At 43.8% G+C, this 16,928-nt stretch overlaps 1 protein-coding gene across 3 annotated transcripts in view; it reads right to left on the bottom strand.

Annotated features, from left to right (window-relative positions):
• LINGO2 (leucine rich repeat and Ig domain containing 2) overlaps positions 1 to 16,928 on the bottom strand; it is a 539,936-nt gene that overhangs the window by 333,244 nt on the left and 189,764 nt on the right. The window contains exon 1 of one of the 3 annotated variants that reach the window (XM_081176516.1): positions 13,458 to 13,628. The exons of the other annotated variants lie outside the window; for them this stretch is intronic. The gene's annotated coding sequence lies outside the window, so the exon portion shown is untranslated. Of the gene's footprint in view, positions 1 to 13,457; positions 13,629 to 16,928 lie in introns of those variants that run through there. 3 annotated transcript variants of the gene reach the window in all.

The raw sequence follows: 16,928 nt of genomic DNA, 5'->3' as shown, positions 1-16,928 counted from the left end.
AGCACTAGGAAGGTGGGAAGTTGGATAAATGAAAATAAATAAATATATACATATAAAATAAAATAAAAGTTAAGCAGGACTGTTTGTCTGTGATCAGATAGCTAAAGCAGTTGTTCTACCCAGTGGCAAAGCTTCTAAAGTGACAACATCTGATGGGGATGTTTTCCACATCCCCGAACGACCTCGGAAAAACAAACCCAACTATTCAGTGTGTGCTAAGCTGCCCTATTAAGGCTAGAGGTTATTTCTGTCTTGTCACATGCAGATTTTGAATGGAATGGTCACCTACACCCTTTAACTAGATGTGCAGCCTTTGTGACTTTGTCGTTTGATGAGGTCTCAAGAAATGTGCTCGGAGAAACAACCTCTCCTTTGCCTACCAAGCTGTCAGAACAAACTGTTCCAAGGCCTTCAGAAAAAGATGGCGTGCACATGATCCTTGCTCCTAGTTAGTGCAGAAGGTCAAGAGAAATATAACAACCCTGAGACATGTATCTGGGGAAACCAGGAAACCATATCTAACTTAAAACTTGCACTGAAGACATCCTAGTTTCCATTAAGATTGCAAATGCACAGCCAGATACAGTAATAACATTGCCCCAATGTTTAATGCTGCTCATCTAGGGTAGTAGAATGACACAACCACAGATTTATACAGTATTTATTATTCCATAAACCAGTGATCACCTAATTCACCCCGTGAAAGGAAATCCATATTAGGAGTAAGATGTTTTATAGGCAAATGAACAGCCAGGAAAATGTGGGGGGTTATGTGCCAGAGAACCTTGATAGGTAGAGGTCCTCTTGGATGTATACACTTCATGCCTGTAGCCTATCCACCCTCTGTTTACTGTGAGGAATCCTTGAAATAACACTACTATACTCACAGCAAACTTGTGGTTTGCTTGCTGTTCAGTTACCAAGTGCTAGACATGCATTTGTGAACTCACTCTACCTGGCAAAGATTTCCAGTTAATCTTCAATATATGTGTGCTGAGGATTACAACCCAAGTAGCAGAGCACTTGTCATAGAGAATTTAATGACACAATGCCCTGGCTGGCACATAATGCTAAACAGTGGTGCGGCGTGGGGGCACAGGGGCAATTGTCCTGGAAACAAAATTGTTGGGGCACAAAAACTCAACACCTGGTTCTGCCTCAATACAGCTGCACACTTCCATTGCTGGGCTCCATTGAAAACGGCTTCTCCGTGGAAACCAGGAAGTCACCTCTCCAGACAATGGAACGACTCTTCTTTTCTTATCTCTGAGGCTGTGATCTCCTAGGTGTCATGGACACCATTAGGCAGTTGAATGTTCCTGTGTGCAATGTCTGTTTTCCTCTCTCCCACCTATCCAAGCACGGCCATGGGCACTGGCAACCCATGCTATACCACTGATGCTTAAAATATGATTTATTAAACCTTGATGTGCTATTATGTGTGAGCCCTGTCTAGCAGCTAAATTATGGTTTGTTTACTGCCAAAAATGTTATAATATGGAGCCATGGTTCATCACCGCCTCTATAAATCTGGCTTTGTTTAAACTATGGCACAACATTATGTGCAAACACAGCACCTTTCCTTAGGAATTAGGAATAATTCTGGAGTCAGGCAAAGTACTTGGGTGGAGGAAGAGTTCTGAATCCCTCAACTGTAGACTTCTAAGTTGCTCCAAGTGTGAGTAAAAATATTTATTTCCCGTAGGATGAATAACTTTTCTACCAAAAGGCTTTACATTTTTGAGGCTTTTAAGACTATAAGGTTAGATAGACTACATCAGTTTATTGAACAGATAGTAGAATGCCAAGTTTCACAAGAATTCTGGGAGAAATAAGCCCTTTGAAGTATGCCCTATTAATATAAATATTGTTCAGAAAGGAACATGTGAAGTTTCTCCCTCATCCCCAAAGCCAAACTTCAAGCTTCTCTGTACTGACTCATCACATATCACATCACTAATCCCTTCCACCCCTGCATTTTCATAGATTTTCTGATCAGGTAATAAATGGAGAGATGCAGCTTATGCTCAGCATTCAGAAAGTTAGCTGTGTTTGTGGCACAGAAAGCCCATTTCATTTTGGAAAGAGAGTGAAGAAATGCTTAGGGTGTTGAACTGGAAGTAGGGAGGCCGCAGCTTCAAAACACCGCTAAGCCAGTCATCATTTTTCTGCTTAATCTACCCCACAGAGTTGTTATGGGGTAAAACTGGGGGAGGTGAAGAAAACTATCATCTCCTTAGAGAAGGGGTGGGGAGCTCCAGCCTGCAGGTTTAATTTGACCCTTGGGAAGCACTTCTCAAAGAGGACAACTGATCATCAGTCCTTAGGGTAGTGCAGTGCAAGAGAATTTGACAAGTGTCAATCATCTGACATCATTCGGATGTTAGGTGGTTGATCAGTAGGTTGTCCACCCCACCTGTGAAAGCTGGCCCATGGGTGTGTTTGGGGTGTGTGGGGAGAGACAAGGATCTAGCTCAGTGGGCCAAAAATGGTTACCCACCCCTGCCTTAGAGGAAAGGAGATCAGTGCAAGAAAAACACCAACATTTCCTTGCTCATGTTTTATATTGAAATGCCAAAATTGCAACCCTACCAAAAAAAAAAACACAAAAAAACCTAACATGTAAAAGGGGAAACTTAAGCTAAACATTAGTGCTCGACAGCTTCACACTTTACCACCCCTGCTGCATATTGCTGAATACTCTTCTCTGCCTGCTGTACATTTAATTCATTTATTCTTCAATAAGCTGCCCTGCACTGTCTTGTAAGGAAAGTACTGTAAATTGAATAAATACAGAGGTGCTTTTATACATTTACTGGCGCTCACTCACCATGTCTCATTTCAGAAGCTCCACTAGTAATAGAAGAGAGAATCTAAAACTAACAGCCTTATTCCTCTTTCGTCAAGAAAAACCCACAAGGAAGCTGAACAGAGCAACTTCTGTTAACATTCTGGTATGTGTGTGTGATAAAAAATTAAGCCCACTCTGCATCCCAGCCTCTTGCTCCTCCATCTCTCAGGACTGTCAGCTGCACAGAACAAAGGAAGCAAGTCAGAGGCTATGTGTCCATATATTTCCTTGAAAACTGTGTCAGCTACCACTGCAGGTCTTTGTACATTTACAAACAACTGCCAACGTGACTGTATCCTTTGCGCTCCCTTCAGCTTCAGTATAACCTGATGAAAGGGGGGAAATGCCGCTGGTGTTTTTGCCCTTTTTTGCTCTACTGTTATATACCCAAGCCTCACCTGTCATCTTTCAGAATCTTGTCCGTGACCCGAAAGCATGAACCAGGACCTCATGACCTGAAGCCAGGAGCTGTCCTCAGAGTCTTGAGATTCAGAGTCTGCTTCAGATACAGTTAATGGCTCTGTGACTGGCAGACAGCAAGAAGCATCAGGACTGGTCCTGTCTGTAATAAATACTGTCCTAGAAGCCTGTCCTTCTGCCCCTTGCTTTGTCAACAAGGCAATACCTTCTGCCTGCCGTATTTCAGACCTTTGGTCCTACTGCGACTTCCAGTAATTGACATCAGGCTTTGCAAACAGACATTCCAATCCCAGATTTGGTTGCAGTCACCCACAGCTCCAACCCAATAATGCTTATTGCTTAAGTGATGGTGGGCAATTTGAATAGTACAGACTTCGGGACACTCCAAGGCAGGGGTAGCCAGTGTTGTGCTACGTACTGCAACTCCCATCAGTCCCAGCCCTATATTGACCTGGCAAGATATCGCAAATCATGATGTGTGTGCTATGCAAAAATCACGATGCGGGGAAAACAGTGAAACCAGTCAGTACCTTGGTATAGCTCCATCCTTATTTCAGACACTGTGATATATCACAATGTTTAGCTGGTGATATATAACAATGTTGAAAACCAGATATCACCCAGCCCTATTCCCTACCCCTGATACAATATATTCTTCTTCTTTTTTCAGTTATATTTTTCTTTTTTTTGTATTGGTAGTGGTTTCTTTGTAATTTTTTGTGTTTTAGTGTTTTAAGGTGAATGGAGGTATTGTTTATAAACTAATAAAGATTGAAATGGGAAAAAATACAGTATATTAATTCTATCCCCAACCCCCCCCCCCAATATCTGCCAATGTTCAATGACTTCACAATTCTTCTATCTAGGGAACATGCTACAAGCTTCTGAATTAGCTGCGGCTGATATGACAACCTTTTCGGGTTCAGTTACCACTACAAATTGCAATTTCTGTTAAAGCTGAGCCTGACATTCAGTGTTACTTCAGCTGCAGGGTAATTAATAAAAAGGAAACATCACTTGACAGAAAATACCAGTTACCAACGGAATTATATAACATTATGGCCTACTAAACTTTTACGATCCTCCCTTTCATAATCTCGACTCATTAAGTACACAAATGGGATTTGTTATGACAAAAAGGTAAAGAGGGGAAGGTAGGGGAGGGATTGCCTCATTCAAAGAGCACTTAGTTTCCATCACAGCCGCAACGAATCAACCGAAAGCCAGAGAGAATTAAACACAAGCATCGCCTCTCCTGAGCAGGCACTTATGGGCTGGGGCTCAGAGGTAGGTCATTTGCCTTAACAGCCAATGGTCTCATGTTTAGTTCTTGGCGTCTCTAGGTAGGGCTGGGGGGGGGTCCCCTCTCCTTGACCCTGGAGAGTTGCTGTCAATTGATATAAGAGGAGTTTGGGGGTCGGGAAATGGTTTTATAAGTTGTGTCTGTCTTTGGATCCTTTTACGTGGTTTTGTATGTACTGTGGTATTTTATGCATTGTGACTGGCAGCTATTTTTATTGATCACAGTCTAGTAATTACTTATTACCTTTGTTCTGAGTGAATTTCTGTTCAATTATGATTTGCTGATATTTTGAGAGTTCATTTTATTGTGCTGGCCAAGGCCTGTGCCTTCCCGCTCCTGTATGGGAGCCTTGGCTGTGGGTTCGGCAGCAGCCCTGGGGCTGGAGAGAGCAAAGGGGGCTTCCTGGCACAGCCGTGCCACGAGAAGCATGTGACACACCACTCTGAGGTACCAAAGGGGGCAGGCAGCAAGAGGGGGCTCTGCCCTACGAGAAGGGTCTGGCCAGCTGCCTGCTTTCCACTCACAGCCCACTTGGCTGACCAGAAGACACACATGCTATTTGAGAAAAGGAAGCCACTTCTCTACCAGTCTCTCAGCACCTTCAGGACCACTGAAGCCCAGTTGCATCCTTCAGAATTTGTGCCTGGGGCAATGACCTCTGTTTGCCCCCCCCCCATGCTATGCCTCTGGCTCTAGCTCTGGGCCTCCCCCTGCTTGAACACTAGTTAGTACCATACAAATGTTAAGTATTATTATTAGCGTTGAAGAAAATAATCAGTAATGTAAGTACCACCTATTTAGTAGCAGCACTTGTTCTGGAATTTCCGATAATATGTTCTTTGCATCCACCTCTAGTATCTGGTAATCAACCTTAATAAACTTGCCTGCTCGAGAAGAAAAAAAAGGTATCTTTAAAAAACAAAAGCAAACCAATATGAAGTAGTTCAGTTACTTTAAGAAGTGAAGGTAATCAAATATACGAACAATCTAATTTTTGATACATTTGAAATACAGAGAGTGCTTTTTTTCTATTAAAAATGTTTAGGGTTATGCATCCCCTTGCGTCCCCTCATAAAATAAGCACTGAATACACAGAACAAATAACATAGATTTCAGACCATGTACATCTTCTGTTCCTTTTCAAGAGACAACTGAGGTTCTCACCTGCTTACTCAGTGTCACTAGCAGGCTCTTCTTGTGTTCCCAGGGGAGTCCAGAGGGCTAGAAACAGGTTCCTGGCAAGCCACATTGTTAAATATAATGGTTTAATTCACACAAAAATGAAAAATGTGTATGTATTAATGAAGGTTTAAAATGAAAAACTTGCTAAATGTATATTGCTAACACTGGGTTTCCCCTCACAGGGTTCTAAACCTGAAATCATGCAAGAGGTATTGGGTTGCAAATCTCCATTTTGAAAGGAGTTGCTTTGAGTCTTTTCTCCCAAAGTCAATGGAATGAAGATGTAAACTGAGACCTCTCTCTGAATGCCACAGGGAAAACATTGCAAGGAAAGGGCTTTCCTGAAGGAAGAGCAAACAGCCTGGAAGCTTTAAAGCAGGCTGGAGAGCAAGCGAGAGTGAGAGACCTTTGCTTATAGGTGTGTTTGGGTTATTCCATATTTTGTAAGATGCTGAGCCTGTGCTGGACAGCACAAGCTATTGTATAGACATTTTTTGATGTCTTGATTATGTTATGAAAAAAGTGCTGCCACTAAAATCTTGCATAATATTTTCATGGACCTGGATAATAGTAATAATAATAATAATAATAATAATAATAATAATAATAATAATAATAATAATTTATTTATACCCCGCCCATCTGGCTGGGTTTCCCCAGACACTCTGGGCGGCTTCCAACAAAACACTAAAATACACTAACCTATTAAACATTAAAAGCTTCCCTAAACAGGGCTGCCTTCAGATGTCTTCTAAAAGTTTGGTAGTTATTTTTCTCTTTGACATCTGATGGGAGGGTGATCCACAGGGAGGGTGCCACTACCAAGAAGGCCCTCTGCCTGACTCCCTGTAACTTGGACAATGCTTCATTTCCAAAGGAGTCAGTTCTTATGCTTCCAGTCGCTTCAAACTGTACAATATTTAATATTTGCAACACTCATCGTGCACCAGAAGCTAGTCTAGTCTTCTTTTCAGTGCCCCTTCCCCAAATTCTGGTGGATGTCCATGCACTCAACTGTGAAGTTCACTGGGTGACCCTGAGCCAGCCACAGTCTCTTAGTCTAACCTGCCTCACAGGGATGTTGTGAGGATGAAATGGGGAGGAGGAGAACCGTGTTCTTTGCAGGACAGGTGAGATACAAAGGTAATAACCAGCAATAACGTTCTAACACCATCCTGAATCCCATCTAATCCTCTGGCCCTGTATGTAGTTTTTCTTACAGAAGACCTTTGAAACATTAGAGCAATGTGATGTGAATGGAGCTTCATAAAGCTGCACAGAGCATTTAATGGCACATATAGGAGGTGTTAAAATGTCAAGTTGATTGTGCTGACGTGGCTGTCTGCACAATAATGATATTCAGGTGTATTATTTATACTTGGCTGCATACTGAGCTACTACCAAAGTGCTATCAAATTCCATTTTTAATGTAAGGGAACAATTGCCGAGGAAACCTAGCCACATCTGACTTTGAGAGAGGAAAGTTCTGAAAAATAACAATAATGCTAAATGAGGTTGATAAAAAGGAAGCTGAAAGGGAAAGTCAAAGGGATCAAACCTCTTCAGAACACTTGGGGGTTACTCAGTGCAAAACTCAGCTAGCACGCCCACCGCAGACCAGGAAAGTTACCAAGTCCAGGAGGACGCCAGTGTGGTTAATAAGCAGAGACAACGATGCTGTTAAGGGCAAGAAGCTTCCTTCAGAAAATGCAAGCCTTGCCCTAATGAGTTTTTGATAAAAGCAGACAATAAGGGATTGTTTGTTTGTTTTAAAAGGGAAAAGGAGAATTTGAGGGACTTATAGCTAAAAAACATTAACTAGCATTATTTATTTATTGATTTTTTAAAAATACATCGTAGAATCCTAGAGTTGGACCACGAGGGTCATCTAGTCCAACCCCCAGCAATGCAGGATTCTTATGCCCCGCATGGGACTTGAACCCACAACACTGAGATTAAGAGTCTCACGCTTTACTGACTGAGCTATACCAGCTGACTCAGAAGCAAGAAACTGACTAGGGAGATGATGATGATGATGATTTATACCCCATCCATCTGGGTTGGTTTTCCCCAGACATTCTGGGAGGCTTACAGCAGATGGAACTATTGGAAGTTAAAGCTTCAGTAAAGGAGCATAAGGATGTTGCAGAGAAGCTGAATGGATTATATGTGTCCGTCTTCACTGCAGAAGACACAGGGCTGACACACATGCCTAAACTGACTTTCTCAGGCAGAGGTCTGAAGAACTAGGGCAATACTGTGCTGACAAGGGAAAAAGTTCTAGGCCAGGTATGCCTCCTGCTGTTGGACTTCAGCTCCAAATTCCTATCCATGTCAGGGAAGTCAACTATAGGGGGCTCTGGAGGCTCAGCAACCACACTGCAGGGCCCCTGACACAACTTCCAGAGCCTCATGAAGCACCGGACGTCACATCCGAGGCCTCGTGAGACCTCAGAGATGCTTTCTGGGGTCTCGCAATGTCTCAGAACCTGAATTCCGGTGGCACCGGAAGTCAGGTTCTGAGGCCAGGGGTGATATCTTGATGTCATGCACACTGGGCACCCATAGCCCACATTGGCTCCAGGGCCTGATGAGCCGTACCAAACGAGCTTGTGAATGTAACCTCAGAGCCTCTGTTTGTAATGTCTGAGAATTCTTGGAGAACAGGTGTCACGGGAATTGGGGTTGCTTGTGTGTAAACCTCCAGCTGTTCCAAACTGCTTAGGGGCAGTTGTGTCTTTCCCTGACTGAGCAGCCCTGGCGCTGCTGCTCAGTCGCTAGCAGAATCCGTGAGTGGGCGTCTCCTAAATGTCCTCCAGCATAAGAATTCCTTAACGGACAACCTTCGCCTCGCCTCTCTGCACGGAAGCCTTCTGCGCAGAGTGGGCGTGCCTAGTGGTGGTCCTCCACCCTCCTCACTGACTTCACTGGAAGAGTCTCGGAGCCTCACCTCCGAGATGCTCTCTCCCTCTTCCTTCTTCCTGGTGCCACCTGGACTTCCTTCCCCAGATGACGTTCTCTCTCTACCCTTACTCGTTCCCTCTCCTGCAGAATCTGGAAGCCTCACCTCCCCCCTCTGCTCTGATGTCAGTTCCCTGACAACAGGCAATGTCCCTGCAGACTAGAGGTGGGGAAATATTGCCCTTAGTTTCAAAAGGGGGAAGAAGAAGACGACCCAGATAACTACTGATGTTGGTACCAGGAAAGGTCCTAAAACATATAATTAAATGATTGGTTGGGTGTCCCTTCCAATGCTACAATTCTATTTTTCTTAAAGAAACCATGATCCTGCAAAAAATTGATACTCTTTTCATGTATATTCTTCAGATGAGCAGCAATAGATGTACAGCGGTACCTCGGGTTACAGACGTTTCAGGTTACAGACACTTCAGGTTACAGACTCTGCTAACCCAGAAATAGTACCTCGGGTTAAGAACTTTGCTTCAGGATGAGAACAGAAATTGTGTGGTGGTGGCAGCGCGGTGGTAGTGGGAGGCCCCATTAGCTAAAGTGGTACCTCAGGTTAAGAACAGTTTCAGGTTAAGAACGGACCTCCAGAATGAATTAAGTTTTTAACCCGAGGTACTACTGTATATTTCTCCCCTACTTTGGTTATTGCCAGAGCTACTTTACTTTACAGGCAAGAATTTTGGGGTTAAGATTAAAAACAAAAACATATCTCAAACCCTTAAATAACTTGTAGCTGTGGCAGCCAGCAAAGTGAATAAAAAATCTATCTTAAACTTCTGGTACTTATATATCCCCCCCCCCCCAAAAGCACAGAAGAAACTATCTGGGCATAAGAAATGGAAGGAGAAGATAGGCTTAAACCAATCTTTGTTTGATACTGATGGTATGAAGTGGAGAACCCGTTCTAAAGTGTTGTGTGACACCTATACCCCATTATATGCAATTTTTGATTTAACTCAGAATTGACTTATAGTGGGTGAACAGTCTATCCAATAAGCGAATGTCATTGGTAGCCTTTCTCAAGCGGCACCCAGCAAATTGGCAACATTTTCTACTCAAAAGATATTTTCTGGGATTTCAAGATGCTGTGATTGAATTCTAGCACACTTTCAATTTTACTGATAAATGCCTCAAAAATGTCAACTCACTTGAACCTATCCCTGCTAAAAAACACTCGGGAGTGATAGCTTTCTCTCTTCAGTCCTCCCCTCCCCCAAATCACCACTACTAAACACAATTTATAACTCTGGAGAACACAACAAAACCATTTAGGGCATTATTCAAGAAGATAAACAGAAGGTATCCGCACAAACCGGATTCATTTTCTTGTGAAGTTATCGCTTTATTTGTGAACTATTCCTTATGAAATCAGGAAATCCACTGAGACCCCGTGAGACTTTTGAGGCAATAGTTGTCTCATGCAATGTGTGGACAGCTGGTTTTCATTTGCTGTGGGAGGAGGCAGATGGCTTCCATCAAGGAAATACTTGTATTGTAAACAGGTTGTATTTCCCTATGACTTGAAGATGACAATATTTTCATTCGGAAGAAATGATATGCTCCTTGTTCATGCATCCATTGCTATTAATTATCAAAATCATAACACCATAAATCCACCAAACAATCCTAGGAAGCCAAAGTGAGTTCAGCTGCTTAATTTATTAATTTTAGCACACTTATTATACCCCACTTTTTTTCCTCAGGGAGCTCAAGGTGGCATACATGGTTCTCCTCCTGCTTATTTAATCCCCACAACAACATTGTGAGGTAGGCTAGACTGAGAGGCAGCGACTTGCCCAAGGTCACCCTGCAAGCTTCATGGCCAAGTGTGGATTTGAACCCTGGTCTCACTGGCTATTCCCAAATTAACTGTGTATAGGATTGCAACAATATTGTGTTACAGAGCTTCTCCAGCAAGGAAGCAGGTCCCTGCCTCCAACAATCTCACAATCTAAACTCTAAGAAACACCTAAAACAGGAGGAGAAAGGATGGAAAGGGTATAAAGGAGTTAATGAAACAAATACAGTTAATCTGGTTTGGCTATACATAGGAGTGGCGATCGAGGGGTGAAGCCAATGGATTAATGGAAAGCATGCTTTGAAAGGGATCTGAAGGAAAAGAGGAGGCACCATATCATATTGTTAAACTGCTCTGGGAATTATAGCTCTGGGAAGAAGAAGAGTAGTAGTAGTAGTAGTAGTAGTAGTAGTAGTAGTAGTAGTAGTTTGGATTTGATATCCCACTTTATCACTACCCAAAGGAGTCTCAAAGTGGCTAACATTCTCCTTTCCCTTCCTCCCCCACAACAAACACTCTGTGAAGTGAGTGGGGCTGAGAGACTTCAGAGAAGTGTGACTAGCCCAAGGTCACCCAACAGCTGCATGTGGAGGAGCGGAGATGCGAACCCAGTTCACCAGATTACGAGTCTGCCGCTCTTAACTACTACACCACACTGGGAGAAGAACAGGAATCTCCTAACAACTCTCAGCACCCTTAACAAACTACAGCTCCCAGAATTCCTTGGGGGAAGCCATTGCAGTTTAAAGTGGCATCATAGTGCTTTGAATGTACGGCGTGAGCATTTTCATAATTGTATCTTGCCCATCATTTGTACAGTGTAAGAGGGGAAAGTCTATGTCATCCAGGTCCCTACTGATGCAATGACTTCCTACGCCCCAATTCCTGGACCCCCAAAACTTGGAAGTAACTCCATGATTGTGCTTGCACCGTATGGCACCTGTTTTCTTAGTGTGCTTGTCAGGGACTGGCTGAACACAGAGGGTAGTGGCTGGATTCTGAGGAGCGGGCACTGGGAGGGGTTGGAGGCTGACTTGGAACAAGGGATCAGTGACCCAGGGGAGCCTGTAGCAGCCAGGAAACGAGAGTCTGAGGCAGGAGAAGCTTCAGGATTGGAAAGTGAAGAACAGGGGCAGGAGGGAGGGAGAGACAGGTCAGGCTGGTGTAAAGTCAAAGTCTTCCACACCTTCTCCTCCTGGCCCCACCTCTCCTGCTCCACTCTCTCCCAAGCAGTGGAGGAGCATATGCCCATGCTGCCCAAGGCGGGCTCACTGCCGAGGGGTGCGTGGCATGGAGGGTGCCCTCCCAGGCACGGGATAGCCGCTCGGGTGCCCAGAGTGGTGCACGCGTCCTGCAGCCAGGGGTGGAGCGAGCCGCCCATGGCAGACATTCACCACGCAGCCCGCCCGCAACTCCAAAGCCTCCCCCAAGCTGTCAAAACAAAGGGGGAAGGGGGGAATGCCGCCAGCAAAGCGGCGCAGCTTCCCCCCTTACCCCGAAGGCTCAGAGTAGGCTTGGGAGTCACAGGCGGGCGGTGTGCTGAATGTCACCTTCCTCAGTGAAGGCACCCAGGGCAGTCCGCCCCTGCTCCCAAGACCAGGGGAGGGCTGAAAAAGGAGGAGCAGAAACAAGTTACACGCAGGCAGAGTCTTCACCTGGATACCTGAAGGAGCGTCTCCAACCCCATCATTCAGCCCGGACACTGAGGTCCAGCACCGAGGGCCTTCTGGCAGTTCCCTCATTGCGAGAAGTGAGGTTACAGGGAACCAGGCAGAGGGCCTTCATGGTAGTGGCGCCTGCCCTGTGGAACATCCTCCCAGCAGATGTCAAGGCAATAAACAACTATTTTACTTTTAAAAGACAACTGAAGGCAGCCCTGTTAAGGGAAGTTTTTAATGTTTGACGCTGTATTGCTTTTAATATTCGGTTGGAAGCTGCCCAGAGTGGCTGGGGAAACCCAGCTAGATGGGCGGGGTATAAATAATAATCATAAAAATTATTATTATTATTATTCACCTGCTTGTACACAGCTCCGGTGAGGGAGATAATAAGCAGAGGTTGGAGGTGGGGGCTCTCTGTTGTGACAATTGCCTCATTGGGTGCACATCTAGGAATAGCTGAGATATGTGGGACTGATGGGCATGCCATCTCCTAACTTGTAGGTGTACTTTTGATGATAAAGAGTTAATTCCTTCCTCTGGACATTCCTTGCTTGACAGCTCCATGACAAATACTGGAGCATCATGGGATGGGGCCACATGGATGTCACTCTGCACTGGCAACATATGAGTGGCTCCTGACTTTGGCATGAAATATATGTAACAAAATTAAAACGGAGCTGCTGGATTTCTGAGAAGGGCAGCCATGCTAGAAAGCTCTCCTGTCACGTATTTCCTTCTTGCACTCCAATGTCAGGCAGAAAACTCACACCTATTGTGAGGTGGCTTCTTTTCAATTTCCAGACCAGCAAGATGGCTGAGTCCCCTGGGCAGCAAAATGGGTAATGCTAAAAATAGCAAACAATACCATTGCCTGCCTCCCACGAAAAGCTGGGCAAAAGTTCTTTAGAATTCTGCATAGCAACTGCAAAACCAGGCACCATAGCAGCTTAACCCTGATTGACCTGGACTAGAAATTTACATTACTAATTCTCACCACCCGGGTGCCTTGTAGAAAGGCATTATATAAATGCAATTAAATAAATAAAGGGGCTTGAGGATCCTTTAACTAATGGCAAACACTGGATATACAAAGAGGCGATTGCAAGCTGTACTTTCCTTCAAAATACTGGAAATGCTGTCATTAACGTGTGAGGCATCTGCACACATGCCAAGAGAGAGAGAGAGAGAGAGAGAGAGAGAGAGAGAGAGAGAGAGAGAGAGAGAGATCAGCACCTAAAAGCGGGGGAGATATTTGTAAAGATCTGTACTTACTGGGAGCAGAAAGTTAATAAGCTCCATCAACTGTCAAGGCTCTGTAAGCAACCCCTGAAATATTTGCTGCCAAAGTGTTCTTGCTGTCCAGCACAGAACAATCTTCTCCAAGAGGAAGTGATTTAATAAGATAGGCTCATCGAAAGGGAATTTCAAAACTGGATGGGGAAAAAGAATGAGATCAGCACTGGTTGCAGCAGAATTGCTATTACTAAGGGTAGTTCTGATGTTGTAGCTGATAGGAGTGTGCTTCTGTAAAGGTATCAAATGTATCACAACCTTCTTAATTTCTCTCTGCTTGAGAAAAGCTGACTAGGCCCCTTTTTTCCTTGCTGAACATTTAACATAAATTAAATTACAGCCATAAAACATGTCACTTTGCCATTTTGACTTTCCTATAAGATCATAAACTTGAACACAAAATATCCATTCTTTCCCCACTCTTTTTTATAGTTTAAATCAGATTTTGGAACATTTAAGATGTATGATGCTGTATTATTATTATTAAAAAGGAATATAGATATCGGTTGGAGAAGCAAGCCATTCCAGTCCATTGAGCAAACTGCAGATTGAAGACCAGAAATCTGCTGCTAATCATCTGGTGTCATTATGTAATTATATAATTGACCATAATTGTAGACCTTTGCAATATGCACTCATTGCTTCAAAATGGTCTCAGAAGAGTAGTTATAGATAGTGTAATCAAAGCATTAGGAACTTTCCCCCTCCCCTGAGCTTTTGTTCTATGAACTTCCAAGATGATTCGGACCGCCCTTTTGTTTTTCTTCTTTTGGCAAACAACATTTAGTTTCTGTTGTCTTGCCCCTATTGCCACTTCCCCAGAAGAGCAACCCTAGTCATCTCTAAAATATTACTAGAGGCTGGTCATAAATTCTATTCATTTTTTTCCTCCTTCAATACTGAGGAGTAGAAGCGCACTCAGTTCTATTAAGTGATAGATCTTGTTTTCAGGACCTCAACCTGGATTCCACATTGGTGTTAAGGCAGCAGGTGCTATGCTAAGTTTAACTGCAGCAATGCTCATTTTTAGAACACCTCTTGCCCTCATACCCAGAACGAAGACACGAGACCTAAATATGGATGAAGGGACACAACTTATTGATTAAGTAGAGGATCTGCAGTATCCAAACCTAAGCCAACTTGGCTACATGCAGGGAACTGGGGACTAAAGAGATAGATGGGAAAACTCTTGAATCAGGAAATGCCAGCCTTCTCAAAGACCCTGCAACCACTACTGACACAGGCCTCTTGTTGCCCACTCTTTTAGGTATATATTTCATACCTTACAACATTTCTCTGGTGAAAATAAGGGTGTCCTATTCAATAATAATAATAGTCACATGGTTATGCAATTACTATCTTAGTCAGGCTCACTGGAAGGACAGATCCTGAAGCTGAAGCTGAGGCTGCAATACTTTGGCCACCTCATGAGAAGAGAAGACTCCCTGGAAAAGACCCTGATGTTGGGAAAGATGGAGGGCACAAGGTGAAGGGGACGACAGAGGACGAGATGGTTGGATAGTGTTCTCGAAGTTACCAGCATGAGTTTGACCAAACTGTGGGAGGCAGTGGAAGACAGGAGTGCCTGGCATGCTCTGGTCCATGGGGTCACAAAGAGTCGGACACGACTAAACGACTAAACAACAACATCTTAGTTTGATGGAATGACAAATGAGACAGTAGAACCTCCTGGGATAGAGCTAGGGTGGTCTCTTGTGCCACCAGCTACCACAATATTGCTACTCAAGGCCTTGCTGAAAAGAGCTAAGGCTTTCAAAAAGCCCCCTTGACAATATCTTGCCCTGCCCTTACTGCAGGCAGCAGGCATCTCCCAGGCATTTCCACAGCTACAGTAGGTACACGTAGAATTTCGACACCTCAGGAAGTGGACCACCTCTCCTGGTATGCCCTACGGAGGACCTTAAGGTCCACAAGTGACAACATTTTGGAGGTCCCAAGTTGCAAGGTGGTTAGATTGGTCTCAACTAGGGCCAGGGCCTTTTCAGTACTGGCCCCGACTTGGTGGAACACTCTGCCACAAGAGACTAGGGCCCTGCGGGACCTGACATCTTTTCGCAGGGCCTGCAAGACAAAGCTGTTCCACCTGGCCTTTGGTTTGGACTTAGTCTGACCCTTATGTTTCCCTCCCCTTATGGTTTTGATCTATGGGCTATTATTAAAATGAGACTGCTTTTAAAATTGTATTTTAACTTGTATTTAAATTGGTTCCCCCCATTATGTTTCTATTGTAATTTTACTGGTGTTAGCCACCCTTTAATGTTTACCTTTAATGCCTGGGCATCAATAATGCACATAAGGGCTAAGCATACACCTGGTTAAGCATATGCTTGCCTCCTGTGCCAGCATTATCAGGTCAAATCGAGGCACTGTACTGGAATAAAGTGCAGCCATTCAACCCAAGGAACCCCCAGATTTGGCGTAGAGCTATGTCCCTGATGTCAGGCAGAACCATGACAAACTGTGCTGCAATTTCAACATTTTAGTTAAGCCTGGGATATTTGCCAGACAGTATCAGAAAAGTGGGCTTTTCCTATTGAAATCATACATCAGTTGAAGTGGGCAGAATGCTTATTACATGAATGCATTATCTGTGAATGAGAGCAAACTCACCGAGTGATGAGATTATCAAGCAATCAACTTTGCTTGTTAAGAAACAGAGAACACTGGGCCCAAATAACCTATTTTCCAGCAACTGAATCACTTATTGCATTTTAATGTGAATTTTAAAAGGCCCCTTGTGTTAGAACAGGAGCCTATAAATTATTAGGTTTCTCTGTCTTGTGACTTATCTCCACCAACCACCTCATGCCAAGCTCATCTTTGCACATTCATTAGACCATCTATTTGGTTTTCCTAATTTTAATGAGACGTACAAGTCAAAATTAAGAAAAGTAAGTGTTTCAAAAGAAAGGCATTAGTTACCTGGATAAAACTTTTGGGTTGGGGAAGGACTTGGAGTGGAGCAGAGGAGAACCTTAGAATCTTTGCACATTCATTAGACCATCTATTTGGTTTTCCTAATTTTAATGAGACGTACAAGTCAAAATTAAGAAAAGTAAGTGTTTCAAAAGAAAGGCATTAGTTACCTGGATAAAACTCTTGGGTTGGGGAAGGACTTGGAGTGGAGCAGAGGAGAACCTTAGAATCACAGAATCATTCTTGTAGCTCATTTCTATGCTATTGTTATGGGTTATCGACTGCCAAAGTTTGGGCGTGCCTGGATTTAGTAGGTGCTAGAATTTAAGCAATGCTTGGAGGGCTAAACTGGAAGCCAGACCTTTAATAGCTGGACTCAGCTTCCCATGTCCTGGGCAGGCTGATAACAGCCAAGGTGTTAAGCAAACAAAGGGGGCAGGGAGATGGGCGGTTAACAAAGCAAAAATTCTGTGCCAGCTGGAAAATGGGTGATGCCGCTTCCTTTAGCTCAGA

This window comes from Podarcis bocagei (assembly GCF_964188305.1).
Source record: "Podarcis bocagei genome assembly, chromosome: 17".
NCBI lineage: Eukaryota > Metazoa > Chordata > Lepidosauria > Squamata > Lacertidae > Podarcis > Podarcis bocagei.
This window is presented reverse-complemented; position numbering and strand designations above follow the sequence as displayed.